This window comes from Urocampus carinirostris, chromosome 4, assembly GCF_059441175.1.
Source record: "Urocampus carinirostris isolate Australia breed hairy pipefish chromosome 4, RoL_Ucar_1.0, whole genome shotgun sequence".
Classification (NCBI taxonomy): domain Eukaryota; kingdom Metazoa; phylum Chordata; class Actinopteri; order Syngnathiformes; family Syngnathidae; genus Urocampus; species Urocampus carinirostris.
Window position 1 is genome coordinate 46,109,763 of NC_142352.1, and position 16,803 is coordinate 46,126,565.

The window sequence follows — 16,803 nt, forward strand, 5'->3', positions numbered from 1 at the left end:
ATTCTTAACTACCTGATCAATTTGTCTGTGTCTCTTCCATATTTTTGACATATCAGCTGTTTCCATAGTGTATTGGTTATCACACTCGTCTAACACGCAATAGGTCCCTGGTTCGAAACCAGGTGGAAACATTCTGAATACCCTTTTTGATTTAAAAAAACACCCTTTTTTACAGCAATTCGAAACTAACTACTTTGAGTTTGGCTCTTTCACATTGTTGCAGTAGTCAGCTGTTTCTACACTGTAGTGGTTTTCACATTCACCTCAAACTAGAAAGGTCACCGATTCGATACCAGGTTTCTAACAATAACAACTGGTGTCACCTTCTAGCTGATCATATTCTGCCTTTTGTTAGTTTTCGAAACTACCCAACTACTTTGTTTGTGGCGCTTTCATAGTGAAACAACAGTTAGCTGTTTCCAAATTAGGGTGATGATATCATTTGCCTCACAGGAGAAAGGTCCCTGATTTGGCACTGGGTGGAAGCATCCCATTGGTTTCACATTTGAACTGAAAAAATGAGTTTTTCGGAACGATTCTTAACTACCTGATAAATTTGTCTGTGGCTCTTTCATATTTTTGACATATCAGCTGTTTCCATAGTGTAGTGGTTATCGCACTCGCCTAACACGCGATAGGTCCCTGGTTCGAAACCAGGTGGAAACATTCTGAATACACTTTTTGAGTTGAAAAAACACCCTTTTTTCCAGCAATTTGAAACTAACTACTTTGAGTTTGGCTCGTTCACATTGTTGCAGTAGTCAGCTGTTTCTACACTGTAGTGGTTTTTGCATTCACCTCAAACTAGAAAGGTCACCGATTCGATACCAGGTTTCTAACAATAACAACTGGTGTCACCTTCTAGCTGATCATATTCTGCCTTTTGTTAGTTTTCGAAACTACCCAACTACTTTGTTTGTGGCGCTTTCATAGTGAAACAACAGTCAGCTGTTTCCAAATTAGGGTGATGATATCATTTGCCTCACAGGAGAAAGGTCCCTGATTTGGCACTGGGTGGAAGCATCCCATTGGTTTCACATTTGAACTGAAAAATTGAGTTTTTCGGAACGATTCTTAACTACCTGATCAATTTGTCTGTGGCTCTTTCACATTTTTGGCATATCACCTGTTTCCATAGTGTAGTGGTTATCACGATCGCCTCACACGCGATAGGTCCCTGGTTCGAAACCAGGTGGAAACAATCTGAATACCCTTATGATTTAATAAAAACACCCTTTTTTACAGCGATTCGAAACTAACTACTTTGAGTTTGGCTCTTTCATATTGTTGCAGCAGTCAGCTGTTTCTACACTGTAGTGGTTAACACATTTACCTTAAACTAAAAAGGTCACCGATTCGATACCAAGTTGCAACAATAACGACTGGTGTCACCTTCTAGCTGATCATATTCTGCCTTTTGTTAGTTTTCGAAACTACCCAACTACTTTGTTTGTGGCGCTTTCATAGTGAAACAACAGTCAGCTGTTTCCCAATTAGGGTGATGATCACATTTGCCTCACAGGAGAAAGGTCCCTGATTTGGCACTGGGTGGAAGCATCCCATTGGTTTCACATTTGAACTGAAAAAATGAGTTTTTCGGAACGATTCTTAACTACCTGATCAATTTGTCTGTGGCTCTTTCATATTTTTGACATATCAGCTGTTTCCATAGTGTAGTGGTTATCACGATCGCCTTACACGCGATAGGTCCCTGGTTCGAAACCAGGTGGAAACAATCTGAATACCCTTATGATTTAAAAAAACACCCTTTTTTACAGCGATTCGAAACTAACTACTTTGAGTTTGGCTCTTTCATATTGTTGCAGCAGTCAGCTGTTTCTCCACTGTAGTGGTTAACACATTTACCTTAAACTAAAAAGGTCACCGATTCGATACCAAGTTGCAACAATAACGACTGGTGTCACCTTCTAGCTGATCATATTCTGCCTTTTGTTAATTTTCGAAACTACCCAACTACTTTGTTTGTGGCGCTTTCATAGTGAAACAACAGTCAGCTGTTTCCCAATTAGGGTGATGATCACATTTGCCTCACAGGAGAAAGGTCCCTGATTTGGCACTGGGTGGAAGCATCCCATTGGTTTCACATTTGAACTGAAAAAATGAGTTTTTCGGAACGATTCTTAACTACCTGATCAATTTGTCTGTGGCTCTTTCATATTTTTGACATATCAGCTGTTTCCATAATGTAGTGGTTATCGCACTCGCCTAACACGCGATAGGTCCCTGGTTCGAAACCAGAAGGAAACATTCTGAATACACTCTTTGAGTTAAAAAAAACACCCTTTTTTACAGCAATTCGAAACTAACTACTTTGACTTTGGCTCTTTCACATTGTTGCAGTAGTCAGCTGTTTCTACACTGTAGTGGTTTTTGCATTCACCTCAAACTAGAAAGGTCACCGATTCGATACCAGGTTTCTAACAATAACAACTGGTGTCACCTTCTAGCTGATCATATTCTGCCTTTTGCTAGTTTTCGAAACTACCCAACTACTTTGTTTGTGGCGCTTTCATAGTGAAACAACAGTCAGCTGTTTCCAAATTAGGGTGATGATATCATTTGCCTCACAGGAGAAAGGTCCCTGATTTGGCACTGGGTGGAAGCATCCCATTGGTTTCACATTTGAACTGAAAAAATGAGTTTTTCGGAACGATTCTTAACTACCTGATCAATTTGTCTGTGGCTCTTTCATAATTTTGACATATCAGCTGTTTCCATAGTGTAGTGGTTATCACGATCGCCTTACACGCGATAGGTCCCTGGTTCGAAACCAGGTGGAAACAATCTGAATACCCTCATGATTTAAAAAAACACCCTTTTTTACAGCGATTCGAAACTAACTACTTTGAGTTTGGCTCTTTCATATTGTTGCAGCAGTCAGCTGTTTCTACACTGTAGTGGTTAACACATTTACCTTAAACTAAAAAGGTCACCGATTCGATACCAAGTTGCAACAAAAACGACTGGTGTCACCTTCTAGCTGATCATATTCTGCCTTTTGTTAGTTTTCGAAACTACCCAACTACTTTGTTTGTGGCGCTTTCATAGTGAAACAACAGTCAGTTGTTTCCAAAGTAGGGTGATGATATCATTTGCCTCACAGGAGAAAGGTCCCTGATTTGGCACAGGGTGGGAGCATCCCATTGGTTTCACATTTGAACTGAAAAAATGAGTTTTTCGGACCGATTCTTAACTACCTGATCAATTTGTCTGTGTCTCTTCCATATTTTTGATATATCAGCTGTTTCCATAGTGTAGTGGTTATCACACTCGCCTAACACGCGATAGGTCCCTGGTTCGAAACCAGGTGGAAACATTCTGAATACACTTTTTGAGTTGAAAAAACACCCTTTTTTCCAGCAATTTGAAACTAACTACTTTGAGTTTGGCTCGTTCACATTGTTGCAGTAGTCAGCTGTTTCTACACTGTAGTGGTTTTTGCATTCACCTCAAACTAGAAAGGTCACCGATTCGATACCAGGTTTCTAACAATAACAACTGGTGTCACCTTCTAGCTGATCATATTCTGCCTTTTGTTAGTTTTCGAAACTACCCAACTACTTTGTTTGTGGCGCTTTCATAGTGAAACAACAGTCAGCTGTTTCCAAATTAGGGTGATGATATCATTTGCCTCACAGGAGAAAGGTCCCTGATTTGGCACTGGGTGGAAGCATCCCATTGGTTTCACATTTGAACTGAAAAATTGAGTTTTTCGGAACGATTCTTAACTACCTGATCAATTTGTCTGTGGCTCTTTCACATTTTTGGCATATCAGCTGTTTCCATAGTGTAGTGGTTATAACGTTCGCCTCACACGCGATAGGTCCCTGGTTTGAAACCAGGTGGAAACAATCTGAATACCCTTATGATTTAATAAAAACACCCTTTTTTACAGCGTTTCGAAACTAACTACTTTGAGTTTGGCTCTTTCATATTGTTGCAGCAGTCAGCTGTTTCTACACTGTAGTGGTTAACACATTTACCTTAAACTAAAAAGGTCACCGATTCGATACCAAGTTGCAACAATAACGACTGGTGTCACCTTCTAGCTGATCATATTCTGCCTTTTGTTAGTTTTCGAAACTACCCAACTACTTTGTTTGTGGCGCTTTCATAGTGAAACAACAGTCAGTTGTTTCCAAAGTAGGGTGATGATATCATTTGCCTCACAGGAGAAAGGTCCCTGATTTGGCACAGGGTGGAAGCATCCCATTGGTTTCACATTTGAACTGAAAAAATGAGTTTTTCGGACCGATTCTTAACTACCTGATCAATTTGTCTGTGTCTCTTCCATATTTTTGACATATCAGCTGTTTCCATAGTGTATTGGTTATCACACTCGTCTAACACGCAATAGGTCCCTGGTTCGAAACCAGGTGGAAACATTCTGAATACCCTTTTTGATTTAAAAAAACACCCTTTTTTACAGCAATTCGAAACTAACTACTTTGAGTTTGGCTCTTTCACATTGTTGCAGTAGTCAGCTGTTTCTACACTGTAGTGGTTTTCACATTCACCTCAAACTAGAAAGGTCACCGATTCGATACCAGGTTTCTAACAATAACAACTGGTGTCACCTTCTAGCTGATCATATTCTGCCTTTTGTTAGTTTTCGAAACTACCCAACTACTTTGTTTGTGGCGCTTTCATAGTGAAACAACAGTTAGCTGTTTCCAAATTAGGGTGATGATATCATTTGCCTCACAGGAGAAAGGTCCCTGATTTGGCACTGGGTGGAAGCATCCCATTGGTTTCACATTTGAACTGAAAAAATGAGTTTTTCGGAACGATTCTTAACTACCTGATCAATTTGTCTGTGGCTCTTTCATATTTTCGAAGTATCAGCTGTTTCCATAGTGTAGTGGTTATCACGATCGCCTCACGCGCGATAGGTCACTGGTTCGAAACCAGGTGGAAACATTCTGAATACCCTTTTTGATTTAAAAAAACACCCTTTTTTACAGCAATTCGAAACTAACTACTTTGAGTTTGGCTCTTTCCCATTGTTGCAGTAGTCAGCTGCTTCTACACTGTAGTGGTTTTCACATTCACCTCAAACTAGAAAGGTCACCGATTCGATACCAGGTTTCTAACAATAACAACTGGTGTCACCTTCTAGCTGATCATATTCTGCCTTTTGTTAGTTTTCGAAACTACCCAACTACTTTGTTTGTGGCGCTTTCATAGTGAAACAACAGTCAGCTGTTTCCAAATTAGGGTGATGATATCATTTGCCTCACAGGAGAAAGGTCCCTGATTTGGCACTGGGTGGAAGCATCCCATTGGTTTCACATTTGAAATGAAAAAATGAGTTTTTCGGAACGATTCTTAACTACCTGATCAATTTGTCTGTGGCTCTTTCATATTTTTGACATATCAGCTGTTTCCATAGTGTAGTGGTTATCACGATCGCCTTACATGCGACAGGTCCCTGGTTCGAAACCAGGTGGAAACATTCTGAATACAATTTTTGAGTTAAAAAAAACACCCTTTTTTACAGCAATTCGAAACTAACTACTTTGAGTTTGGCTCTTTCATATTGTTGCAGCAGTCAGCTGTTATTACACTGTAGTGGTTATCACATTCACCTTAAACTAGAAAGGTCACCGATTCGATACCAGGTTGCAACAATAACCACTGGTGTCACCTTCTAGCTGATCATATTCTGCCATTTGTTAGTTTTCGAAACTACCCAACTACTTTGTTTGTGGCGCTTTCATAGTGAAACAACAGTCAGCTGTTTCCAAATTAGGGTGATGATATCATTTGCCTCACAGGAGAAAGGTCCCTGATTTGGCACTGGGTGGAAGCATCCCATTGGTTTCACATTTGAACTGAAAAAATGAGTTTTTCGGAACGATTCTTAACTACCTGATCATTTTGTCTGTGGCTCTTTCATATTTATGACGTATCAGCTGTTTCCATAGTGTAGTGGTTATCACGATCGCCTCACACGCGATAGGTCACTGGTTCGAAACCAGGTGGAAACATTCTGAATACCCTTTTTGATTTAAAAAAACACCCTTTTTTACAGCAATTCGAAACTAACTACTTTGAGTTTGGCTCTTTCACATTGTTGCAGTAGTCAGCTGTTTCTACACTGTAGTGGTTTTCACATTCACCTCAAACTAGAAAGGTCACCGATTCGATACCAGGTTTCTAACAATAACAACTGGTGTCACCTTCTAGCTGATCATATTCTGCCTTTTGTTAGTTTTCGAAACTACCCAACTACTTTGTTTGTGGCGCTTTCATAGTGAAACAACAGTTAGCTGTTTCCAAATTAGGGTGATGATATCATTTGCCTCACAGGAGAAAGGTCCCTGATTTGGCACTGGGTGGAAGCATCCCATTGGTTTCACATTTGAACTGAAAACATGAGTTTTTGGGAACGATTCTTAACTACCTGATCAATTTGTCTGTGGCTCTTTCATATTTTTGACATATCAGTTGTTTCCATAGTGTAGTGGTTATCACACTCGCCTAACACGCGATAGGTCCCTGGTTCGAAACCAGGTGGAAACATTCTGAATACCCTTTTTTATTTAAAAAAAAACTCCCTTTTTTACAGCGATTCGAAATTAACTATTTTGAGTTTGGCTCTTTCATATTGTTGCAGCAGTCAGCTGTTTTTACACTGTAGTGGTTATCACATTCACCTTAAACTAGAAAGGTCACCGATTCGATACCAGGTTGCAACAATAACCACTGGTGTCACCTTCTAGCTGATCATATTCTGCCATTTGTTAGTTTTCGAAACTACCCAACTACTTTGTTTGTGGCGCTTTCATAGTGAAACAACAGTCAGCTGTTTCCAAATTAGGGTGATGATATCATTTGCCTCACAGGAGAAAGGTCCCTGATTTGGCACTGGGTGGAAGCATCCCATTGGTTTCACATTTGAACTGAAAAAATGAGTTTTTCGGAACGATTCTTAACTACCTGATCATTTTGTCTGTGGCTCTTTCATATTTTTGACGTATCAGCTGTTTCCATAGTGTAGTGGTTATCACGATCGCCTCACACGCGATAGGTCACTGGTTCGAAACCAGGTGGAAACATTCTGAATACCCTTTTTGATTTAAAAAAACACCCTTTTTTACAGCGATTCGAAATTAACTATTTTGAGTTTGGCTCTTTCATATTGTTGCAGCAGTCAGCTGTTTCTACACTGTAGTGGTTATCACATTCACCTTAAACTAGAAAGGTCACCGATTCGATACCAGGTTGCAACAATAACCACTGGTGTCACCTTCTAGCTGATCATATTCTGCCTTTTGTTAGTTTTCGAAACTACCTAACTACTTTGTTTGTGGCGCTTTCATAGTGAAACAACAGTCAGCTGATTCCAAATTAGGGTGATGATATCATTTGCCTCACAGGAGAAAGGTCCCTGATTTGGCACTGGGTGGAAGCATCCCATTGGTTTCACATTTGAACTGAAAAAATGAGTTTTTCGGAACGATTCTTAACTACCTGATCAATTTGTCTGTGGCTCTTTCATATTTTTGACATATCAGCTGTCTCCATAGTGTAGTGGTTAATCGCACTCGCCTAACACGCGATAGGTCCCTGGTTCGAAACCAGGTGGAAACATTCTGAATACACTTTTTGAGTTAAAAAAAACACCCTTTTTTACAGCAATTCGAAACTAACTACTTTGAGTTTGGCTCTTTCACATTGTTGCAGTAGTCAGCTGTTTCTACACTGTAGTGGTTTTTTCATTCACCTCAAACTAGAAAGGTCACCGATTCGATACCAGGTTTCTAACAATAACAACTGGTGTCACTTTCTAGCTGATCATATTCTGCCTTTTGTTAGTTTTCGAAACTACCCAACTACTTTGTTTGTGGCGCTTTCATAGTGAAACAACAGTCAGCTGTTTCCAAATTAGGGTGATGATATCATTTGCCTCACAGGAGAAAGGTCCCTGATTTGGCACTGGGTGGAAGCATCCCATTGGTTTCACATTTGAACTGAAAAAATGAGTTTTTCGGAACGATTCTTAACTACCTGATCAATTTGTCTGTGGCTCTTTCATATTTTTGACATGTCAGCTGTTTCCATAGTGTAGTGGTTATCACGATCGCCTCACATGCGATAGGTCCCTGGTTCGAAACCAGGTGGAAACATTCTGAATACCCTTTTTTATTTAAAAAAAACTCCCTTTTTTACAGCGATTCGAAATTAACTATTTTGAGTTTGGCTCTTTCATATTGTTGGAGCAGTCAGCTGTTTCTACACTGTAGTGGTTATCACATTCACCTTAAACGAGAAAGGTCACCGATTCGATACCAGGTTGCAACAATAACCACTGGTGTCACCTTCTAGCTGATCATATTCTGCCATTTGTTAGTTTTCGAAACTACCCAACTACTTTGTTTGTGGCGCTTTCATAGTGAAACAACAGTCAGCTGTTTCCAAATTAGGGTGATGATATCATTTGCCTCACAGGAGAAAGGTCCCTTATTTGGCACTGGGTGGAAGCATCCCATTGGTTTCACATTTGAACTGAAAAAATGAGTTTTTCGGAACGATTCTTAACTACCTGATCAATTTGTCTGTGGCTCTTTCATATTTTTGACATATCAGCTGTTTCCATAGTGTAGTGGTTATCACGATCGCCTCACACGCATTAGGTCCCTGGTTTGAAACCAGGTGGAAACATTCTGAATACCCTTTTTTATTTAAAAAAAACTCCCTTTTTTACAGCGATTCGAAATTAACTATTTTGAGTTTGGCTCTTTCATATTGTTGCAGCAGTCAGCTGTTTCTACACTGTAGTGGTTATCACATTCACCTTAAACTAGAAAGGTCACCGATTCGATACCAGGTTGCAACAATAACCACTGGTGTCACCTTCTAGCTGATCATATTCTGCCTTTTGTTAGTTTTCGAAACTACCCAACTACTTTGTTTGTGGCGCTTTCATAGTCAAACAACAGTCAGCTGTTTCCAAATTAGGGTGATGATATCATTTGCCTCACAGGAGAAAGGTCCCTGATTTGGCACTGGGTGGAAGCATCCCATTGGTTTCACATTTGAACTGAAAAAATGAGTTTTTCGGAACGATTCTTAACTACCTGATCAATTTGTCTGTGTCTCTTTCATATTTTTGACATATCAGCTGTTTCCATAGTGTAGTGGTTATCACACTCGTCTAACACGCGATAGGTCCCTGGTTCGAAACCAGGTGGAAACATTCTGAATACCCTTATGATTTAAAAAAACACCCTTTTTTACAGCAATTCGAAACTATCTACTTTGAGTTTGGCTTTTTCATATTGTTGCAGCAGTCAGCTGTTTCTACACTGTAGTGGTTAACACATTCACCTTAAACTAGAAAGGTCACCGATTCGATACCAAGTTGCAACAATAACGACTGGTGTCACCTTCTAGCTGATCATATTCTGCCTTTTGTTAGTTTTCGAAACTACCCAACTACTTTGTTTGTGGCGCTTTCATAGTGAAACAACAGTCAGCTGTTTCCCAATTAGGGTGATGATCACATTTGCCTCACAGGAGAAAGGTCCCTGATTTGGCACTGGGTGGAAGCATCCCATTGGTTTCACATTTGAACTGAAAAAATGAGTTTTTCGGAACAATTCTTAACTACCTGATCAATTTGTCTGTGGCTCTTTCATATTTTTGACATATCAGCTGTTTCCATAGTGTAGTGGTTATCACACTCGCCTAACACGCGATAGGTCCCTGGTTCGAAACCAGGTGGAAACAATCTGAATACACTTTTTGATTTAAAAAAACACCCTTTTTTAGCAGCAATTCGAAACTAACTACTTTGAGTTTGGCTCTTTCATATTGTTGCAGCAGTCAGCTGTTTCTACACTGTAGTGGGTAACACATTCACCTTAAACTAGAAAGGTCACCGATTCGATACCAGGTTGCAACAATAACCACTGGTGTCACCTTCTAGCTGATCATATTCTGCCTTTTGTTAGTTTTCGAAACTACCCAACTACTTTGTTTGTGGCGCTTTCATAGTCAAACAACAGTCAGCTGTTTCCAAATTAGGGTGATGATATCATTTGCCTCACAAGGGGAAAGGTCCCTGATTTGGCACTGGGTGGAAGCATCCCATTGGTTTCACATTTGAACTGAAAAAATGAGTTTTTCGGAACGATTCTTAACTACCTGATCAATTTGTCTGTGGCTCTTTCATATTTTTGACATATCAGCTGTTTCCATAGTGTAGTGGTTATCACACTCGCCTAACACGCGATAGGTCCCTGGTTCGAAACCAGGTGGAAACAATCTGAATACACTTTTTGAGTTAAAAAACACCCTTTTTTACAGCAATTCGAAACTAACTACTTTGAGTTTGGCTTGTTCACATTGTTGCAGTAGTCAGCTGTTTCTACACTGTAGTGGTTTTTGCATTCACCTCAAACTAGAAAGGTCACCGATTCGAAACCAGGTTTCTAACAATAACAACTGGTGTCACTTTCTAGCTGATCATATTCTGCCTTTTGTTAGTTTTCGAAACGACCCAACTCCTTTGTTTGTGGCGCTTTCATAGTGAAACAACAGTCAGCTGTTTCCAAATTAGGGTGATGATATCATTTGCCTCACAGGAGAAAGGTCCCTGATTTGGCACTGGGTGGAAGCATCCCATTGGTTTCACATTTGAACTGAAAAAATGAGTTTTTCGGAACGATTCTTAACTACCTGATCAATTTGTCTGTGGCTCTTTCATATTTTTGACATATCAGCTGTTTCCATAGTGTAGTGGTTATCACGCTCGCCTCACACGCGATAGGTCCCTGGTTCGAAACCAGGTGGAAACATTCTGAATACCCTTTTTGATTTAAAAAAACACCCTTTTTTACAGCAATTCGAAACTAACTACTTTGAGTTTGGCTCGTTCACATTGTTGCAGTAGTCAGCTGTTTCTACACTGTAGTGGTTTTTGCATTCACCTCAAACTAGAAAGGTCACCGATTCGATACCAGGTTTCTAACAATAACAACTGGTGTCACTTTCTAGCTGATCATATTTTGCCTTTTGTTAGTTTTCGAAACTACCCAACTACTTTGTTTGTGGCGCTTTCATAGTGAAACAACAGTCAGCTGTTTCCAAATTAGGGTGATGATATCATTTGCTTCACAGGAGAAAGGTCCCTCATATGGCACTGGGCAGAAGCATCCCATTGGTTTCACATTTGAACTGAAAAAATGAGTTTTTCGGAACGATTCATAACTACCTGATCAATTTGTCTGTGGCTCTTTCATATTTTTGACATATCAGCTGTTTCCATAGTGTAGTGGTTATCACGATCGCCTCACACGCGATAGGTCCCTGGTTCGAAACCAGGTGAAAACATTCTGAATACCCTTTTTGATTTAAAAAAACACCCTTTTTTACAGCAATTCGAAACTAACTACTTTGAGTTTGGCCCTTTCACATTGTTGCAGTAGTCAGCTGTTTCTACACTGTAGTGGTTTTCACATTCACCTCAAACTAGAAAGGTCACCGATTCGATACCAGGTTTCTAAAAATAACAACTGGTGTCACCTTCTAGCTGATCATATTCTGCCTTTTGTTAGTTTTCGAAACTACCCAACTACTTTGTTTGTGGCGCTTTCATAGTGAAACAAAAGTCAGCTGTTTCCAAAGTAGGGTGATGATATCATTTGCCTCACAGGAGAAAGGTCCCTGATTTGGCACTGGGTGGAAGCATCCCATTGGTTTCACATTTGAACTGAAGACATGAGTTTTTCGGAACGATTCTTAACTACCTGATCAATTTGTCTGTGGCTCTTTCATATTTTTGACATATCAGCTGTTTCCATAGTGTAGTGGCTATCACGATCGCCTTACATGCGATAGGTCCCTGGTTCGAAACCAGGTGGAAACATTCTGAATACCCTTATGATTTAAAAAAACACCCTTTTTTACAGCGATTCGAAACTAACTACTTTGAGTTTGGCTATTTCATATTGTTGCAGCAGTCAGCTGTTTCTACACTGTAGTGGGTAACACATTCACCTTAAACTAGAAAGGTCACCGATTCGATACCAAGTTGCAACAATAACGACTGGTTTCACCTTCTAGCTGATCATATTCTGCCTTTTGTTAGTTTTCGAAACTACCCAACTACTTTGTTTGTGGCGCTTTCATAGTGAAACAACAGTCAGCTGTTTCCAAAGTAGGGTGATGATATCATTTGCCTCACAGGAGAAAGGTCCCTGATTTGGCACTGGGTGGAAGCATCCCATTGGTTTCACATTTGAACTGAAAACATGAGTTTTTCGGAACGATTCTTAACTACCTGATCAATTTGTCTGTGGCTCTTTCATATTTTTGACATATCAGCTGTTTCCATAGTGTAGTGGTTATCACGATCGCCTTACATGCGACAGGTACCTGATTCGAAACCAGGTGGAAACATTCTGAATACCCTTTCGATTTAAAAAAACACCCTTTTTTACAGCGATTCGAAACTAACTACTTTGACTTTGGCTCTTTCATATTGTTGCAGCAGTCAGCTGTTTCTACACTGTAGTGGGTAACACATTCACCTTAAACTAGAAAGGTCACCGATTCGATACCAAGTTGCAACAATAACGACTGGTGTCACCTTCTAGCTGATCATATTCTGCCTTTTGTTAGTTTTCGAAACTACCCAACTACTTTGTTTGTGGCGCTTTCATAGTGAAACAACAGTCAGCTGTTTCCCAATTAGGGTGATGATATCATTTGCCTCACAGGAGAAAGGTCCCTGATTTGGCACTGGGTGGAAGCATCCCATTGGTTTCACATTTGAAATGAAAAAATGAGTTTTTCGGAACGATTCTTAACTACCTGATCAATTTGTCTGTCGCTCTTTCATATTTTTGACATATCAGCTGTTTCCATAGTGTAGTGGCTATCACGATCGCCTTACATGCGATAGGTCCCTGCTTCGAAACCAGGTGGAAACATTCTGAATACCCTTATGATTTAAAAAAACACCCTTTTTTACAGCGATTCGAAACTAACTACTTTGAGTTTGGCTATTTCACATTGTTGCAGTAGTCAGCTGTTTCTACACTGTAGTGGTTTTCACATTCACCTGAAACTAAAAAGGTCACCGATTCGATACCAGGTTTCTAACAATAACAACTGGTGTCACTTTCTAGCTGATCATATTCTGCCTTTTGTTAGTTTTCGAAACTACCCAACTACTTTGTTTGTGGCGCTTTCATAGTGAAACAACAGTCAGCTGTTTCCAAATTAGGGTGATGATATCATTTGCCTCACAGGAGAAAGGTCCCTGATTTGGCACTGGGTGGAAGCATCCCATTGGTTTCACATTTGAACTGAAAACATGAGTTTTTCGGAACGATTCTTAACTACCTGATCAATTTGTCTGTGGCTCTTTCATATTTTTGATATATCAGCTGTTTCCATAGTGTAGTGGTTATCACGATCGCCTCACACGCGATAGGTCCCTGGTTCGAAACCAGGTGGAAACATTCTGAATACCCTTTTTGATTTAAAAAAAACACCCTTTTTTACAGCAATTCGAAACTAACTACTTTGAGTTTGGCTATTTTATATTGTTGCAGCAGTCAGCTGTTTCTACACTGTAGTGGGTAACACATTCACCTTAAACTAGAAAGGTCACCGATTCGATACCAAGTTGCAACAATAACGACTGGTTTCACCTTCTAGCTGATCATATTCTGCCTTTTGTTAGTTTTCGAAACTACCCAACTACTTTGTTTGTGGCGCTTTCATAGTGAAACAACAGTCAGCTGTTTCCAAAGTAGGGTGATGATATCATTTGCCTCACAGGAGAAAGGTCCCTGATTTGGCACTGGGTGGAAGCATCCCATTGGTTTCACATTTGAACTGAAAACATGAGTTTTTCGGAACGATTCTTAACTACCTGATCAATTTGTCTGTGGCTCTTTCATATTTTTGACATATCAGCTGTTTCCATAGTGTAGTGGTTATCACGATCGCCTTACATGCGACAGGTCCCTGGTTCGAAACCAGGTGGAAACATTCTGAATACCCTTTCGATTTAAAAAAACACCCTTTTTTTACAGCAATTCGAAACTAACTACTTTGAGTTTGGCTCTTTCCCATTGTTGCAGTAGTCAGCTGCTTCTACACTGCAGTGGTTTTCACATTCACCTCAAACTAGAAAGGTCACCGATTCGATACCAGGTTTCTAACAATAACAACTGGTGTCACCTTCTAGCTGATCATATTCTGCCTTTTGTTAGTTTTCGAAACTACCCAACTACTTTGTTTGTGGCGCTTTCATAGTGAAACAACAGTCAGCTGTTTCCAAATTAGGGTGATGATATCATTTGCCTCACAGGAGAAAGGTCCCTGATTTGGCACTGGGTGGAAGCATCCCATTGGTTTCACATTTGAAATGAAAAAATGAGTTTTTCGGAACGATTCTTAACTACCTGATCAATTTGTCTGTCGCTCTTTCATATTTTTGACATATCAGCTGTTTCCATAGTGTAGTGGTTATCACGCTCGCCTCACACGCGATAGGTCCCTGGTTAGAAACCAGGTGGAAACATTCTGAATACCCTTTTTGATTTAAAAAAACACCCTTTTTTACAGTAATTCGAAACTAACTACTTTGAGTTTGGCTCTTTCACATTGTTGCAGTAGTCAGCTGTTTCTACACTGTAGTGGTTTTCACATTCACCTCAAACTAAAAAGGTCACCGATTCGATACCAGGTTTCTAACAATAACAACTGGTGTCACTTTCTAGCTGATCATATTCTGCCTTTTGTTAGTTTTCGAAACTACCCAACTACTTTGTTTGTGGCGCTTTCATAGTGAAACAACAGTCAGCTGTTTCCAAATTAGGGTGATGATACCATTTGCCTCACAGGAGAAAGGTCCCTGATTTGGCACTGGGTGGAAGCATCCCATTGGTTTCACATTTGAACTGAAAAAATGAGTTTTTCGGACCAATTCTTAACTACCTGATCAATTTGTCTGTGGCTCTTTCATATTTTTGTCATATCAGCTGTTTCCATAGTGTAGTGGTTATCACGATCGCCTTACATGTGATAGGTCCCTGGTTCGAAACCAGGTGGAAACATTCTGAATATCCTTATGATTTAAAAAAACACCCTTTTTTACAGCGATTCGAAACTAACTACTTTGAGTTTGGCTCTTTCATATTGTTGCAGCAGTCAGCTGTTTCTACACTGTAGTGGGTAACACATTCACCTTAAACTAGAAAGGTCACCGATTCGATACCAAGTTGCAACAATAACGACTGGTGTCACCTTCTAGCTGATCATATTCTGCCTTTTGTTAGTTTTCGAAACTACCCAACTACTTTGTTTGTGGCGCTTTCATAGTGAAACAACAGTCAGCTGTTTCCCAATTAGGGTGATGATCACATTTGCCTCACAGGAGAAAGGTCACTGATTTGGGATTGGGTGGAAGCATCCCATTGGTTTCACATTTGAACTGAAAATATGAGTTTTTCGGAACGATTCTTAACTACCTGATCAATTTGTCTGTGGCTCTTTCATATTTTTGACGTATCAGCTGTTTCCATAGTGTAGTGGTTATCACAATCGCCTCACACGCGATAGGTCACTGGTTCGAAACCAGGTGGAAACATTCTGAATACCCTTTTTGATTTAAAAAAACACCCTTTTTTACAGCAATTCGAAACTAACTACTTTGAGTTTGGCTCTTTCACATTGTTGCAGTAGTCAGCTGTTTCTACACTGTAGTGGTTTTTGCATTCACCTCAAACTAGAAAGGTCACCGATTCGATACCAGGTTTCTAACAATAACAACTGGTGTCACTTTCTAGCTGATCATATTTTGCCTTTTGTTAGTTTTCGAAACTACCCAACTACTTTGTTTGTGGCGCTTTCATAGTGAAACAACAGTCAGCTGTTTCCAAATTAGGGTGATGATATCATTTGCTTCACAGGAGAAAGGTCCCTCATTTGGCACTGGGCAGAAGCATCCCATTGGTTTCACATTTGAACTGAAAAAATGAGTTTTTCGGAACGATTCATAACTACCTGATCAATTTGTCTGTGGCTCTTTCATATTTTTGACATATCAGCTGTTTCCATAGTGTAGTGGTTATCACGGTCGCCTCACACGCGATAGGTCCCTGGTTCGAAACCAGGTGGAAACATTCTGAATACCCTTTTTGATTTAAAAAAAACACCCTTTTTTACAGCAATTCGAAACTAACTACTTTGAGTTTGGCCCTTTCACATTGTTGCAGTAGTCAGCTGTTTCTACACTGTAGTGGTTTTCACATTCACCTCAAACTAGAAAGGTCACCGATTCGATACCAGGTTTCTAACAATAACAACTGGTGTCACCTTCTAGCTGATCATATTCTGCCTTTTGTTAGTTTTCGAAACTACCCAACTACTTTGTTTGTGGCGCTTTCATAGTGAAACAAAAGTCAGCTGTTTCCAAAGTAGGGTGATGATATCATTTGCCTCACAGGAGAAAGGTCCCTGATTTGGCACTGGGTGGAAGCATCCCATTGGTTTCACATTTGAACTGAAGACATGAGTTTTTCGGAACGATTCTTAACTACCTGATCAATTTGTCTGTGGCTCTTTCATATTTTTGACATATCAGCTGTTTCCATAGTGTAGTGGCTATCACGATCGCCTTACATGCGATAGGTCCCTGGTTCGAAACCAGGTGGAAACATTCTGAATACCCTTTCGATTTAAAAAAACACCCTTTTTTACAGCGATTCGAAACTAACTACTTTGAGTTTGGCTATTTCATATTGTTGCAGCAGTCAG

The 16,803-nt window shown here is 39.9% G+C and overlaps 21 non-coding genes across 21 annotated transcripts; all 21 read left to right on the plus strand.

The window, feature by feature from the left end:
• Nucleotides 1–593: 593 nt before the first annotated feature.
• On the plus strand, nt 594–666 carry trnav-aac (transfer RNA valine (anticodon AAC)). Its single transcript has one exon. It is a non-coding gene; the product is annotated as a tRNA-Val (tRNA).
• Nucleotides 667–1,128: 462 nt separating this feature from the next.
• trnav-cac (transfer RNA valine (anticodon CAC)) lies at nt 1,129–1,201 on the plus strand. The gene has a single exon. It is a non-coding gene; the product is annotated as a tRNA-Val (tRNA).
• Nucleotides 1,202–1,662: 461 nt separating this feature from the next.
• Nucleotides 1,663–1,735, plus strand: trnav-uac (transfer RNA valine (anticodon UAC)). The gene has a single exon. It is a non-coding gene; the product is annotated as a tRNA-Val (tRNA).
• Nucleotides 1,736–2,731: 996 nt separating this feature from the next.
• On the plus strand, nt 2,732–2,804 carry trnav-uac (transfer RNA valine (anticodon UAC)). The gene has a single exon. It is a non-coding gene; the product is annotated as a tRNA-Val (tRNA).
• A 460-nt stretch (nt 2,805–3,264) lies between these two features.
• Nucleotides 3,265–3,337, plus strand: trnav-aac (transfer RNA valine (anticodon AAC)). The gene has a single exon. It is a non-coding gene; the product is annotated as a tRNA-Val (tRNA).
• A 2,066-nt stretch (nt 3,338–5,403) lies between these two features.
• trnav-uac (transfer RNA valine (anticodon UAC)) lies at nt 5,404–5,476 on the plus strand. Its single transcript has one exon. It is a non-coding gene; the product is annotated as a tRNA-Val (tRNA).
• A 462-nt stretch (nt 5,477–5,938) lies between these two features.
• Nucleotides 5,939–6,011, plus strand: trnav-cac (transfer RNA valine (anticodon CAC)). The gene has a single exon. It is a non-coding gene; the product is annotated as a tRNA-Val (tRNA).
• A 462-nt stretch (nt 6,012–6,473) lies between these two features.
• Nucleotides 6,474–6,546, plus strand: trnav-aac (transfer RNA valine (anticodon AAC)). The gene has a single exon. It is a non-coding gene; the product is annotated as a tRNA-Val (tRNA).
• Nucleotides 6,547–7,009: 463 nt separating this feature from the next.
• trnav-cac (transfer RNA valine (anticodon CAC)) lies at nt 7,010–7,082 on the plus strand. The gene has a single exon. It is a non-coding gene; the product is annotated as a tRNA-Val (tRNA).
• Nucleotides 7,083–8,080: 998 nt separating this feature from the next.
• On the plus strand, nt 8,081–8,153 carry trnav-cac (transfer RNA valine (anticodon CAC)). The gene has a single exon. It is a non-coding gene; the product is annotated as a tRNA-Val (tRNA).
• Nucleotides 8,154–9,150: 997 nt separating this feature from the next.
• Nucleotides 9,151–9,223, plus strand: trnav-aac (transfer RNA valine (anticodon AAC)). The gene has a single exon. It is a non-coding gene; the product is annotated as a tRNA-Val (tRNA).
• A 460-nt stretch (nt 9,224–9,683) lies between these two features.
• On the plus strand, nt 9,684–9,756 carry trnav-aac (transfer RNA valine (anticodon AAC)). Its single transcript has one exon. It is a non-coding gene; the product is annotated as a tRNA-Val (tRNA).
• Nucleotides 9,757–10,219: 463 nt separating this feature from the next.
• On the plus strand, nt 10,220–10,292 carry trnav-aac (transfer RNA valine (anticodon AAC)). Its single transcript has one exon. It is a non-coding gene; the product is annotated as a tRNA-Val (tRNA).
• A 461-nt stretch (nt 10,293–10,753) lies between these two features.
• trnav-cac (transfer RNA valine (anticodon CAC)) lies at nt 10,754–10,826 on the plus strand. Its single transcript has one exon. It is a non-coding gene; the product is annotated as a tRNA-Val (tRNA).
• A 462-nt stretch (nt 10,827–11,288) lies between these two features.
• On the plus strand, nt 11,289–11,361 carry trnav-cac (transfer RNA valine (anticodon CAC)). Its single transcript has one exon. It is a non-coding gene; the product is annotated as a tRNA-Val (tRNA).
• A 462-nt stretch (nt 11,362–11,823) lies between these two features.
• Nucleotides 11,824–11,896, plus strand: trnav-uac (transfer RNA valine (anticodon UAC)). The gene has a single exon. It is a non-coding gene; the product is annotated as a tRNA-Val (tRNA).
• Nucleotides 11,897–13,423: 1,527 nt separating this feature from the next.
• Nucleotides 13,424–13,496, plus strand: trnav-cac (transfer RNA valine (anticodon CAC)). The gene has a single exon. It is a non-coding gene; the product is annotated as a tRNA-Val (tRNA).
• Nucleotides 13,497–13,958: 462 nt separating this feature from the next.
• On the plus strand, nt 13,959–14,031 carry trnav-uac (transfer RNA valine (anticodon UAC)). The gene has a single exon. It is a non-coding gene; the product is annotated as a tRNA-Val (tRNA).
• A 997-nt stretch (nt 14,032–15,028) lies between these two features.
• trnav-uac (transfer RNA valine (anticodon UAC)) lies at nt 15,029–15,101 on the plus strand. Its single transcript has one exon. It is a non-coding gene; the product is annotated as a tRNA-Val (tRNA).
• A 995-nt stretch (nt 15,102–16,096) lies between these two features.
• trnav-cac (transfer RNA valine (anticodon CAC)) lies at nt 16,097–16,169 on the plus strand. Its single transcript has one exon. It is a non-coding gene; the product is annotated as a tRNA-Val (tRNA).
• A 463-nt stretch (nt 16,170–16,632) lies between these two features.
• Nucleotides 16,633–16,705, plus strand: trnav-uac (transfer RNA valine (anticodon UAC)). The gene has a single exon. It is a non-coding gene; the product is annotated as a tRNA-Val (tRNA).
• The last annotated feature ends 98 nt before the right edge of the window (nt 16,706–16,803 follow it).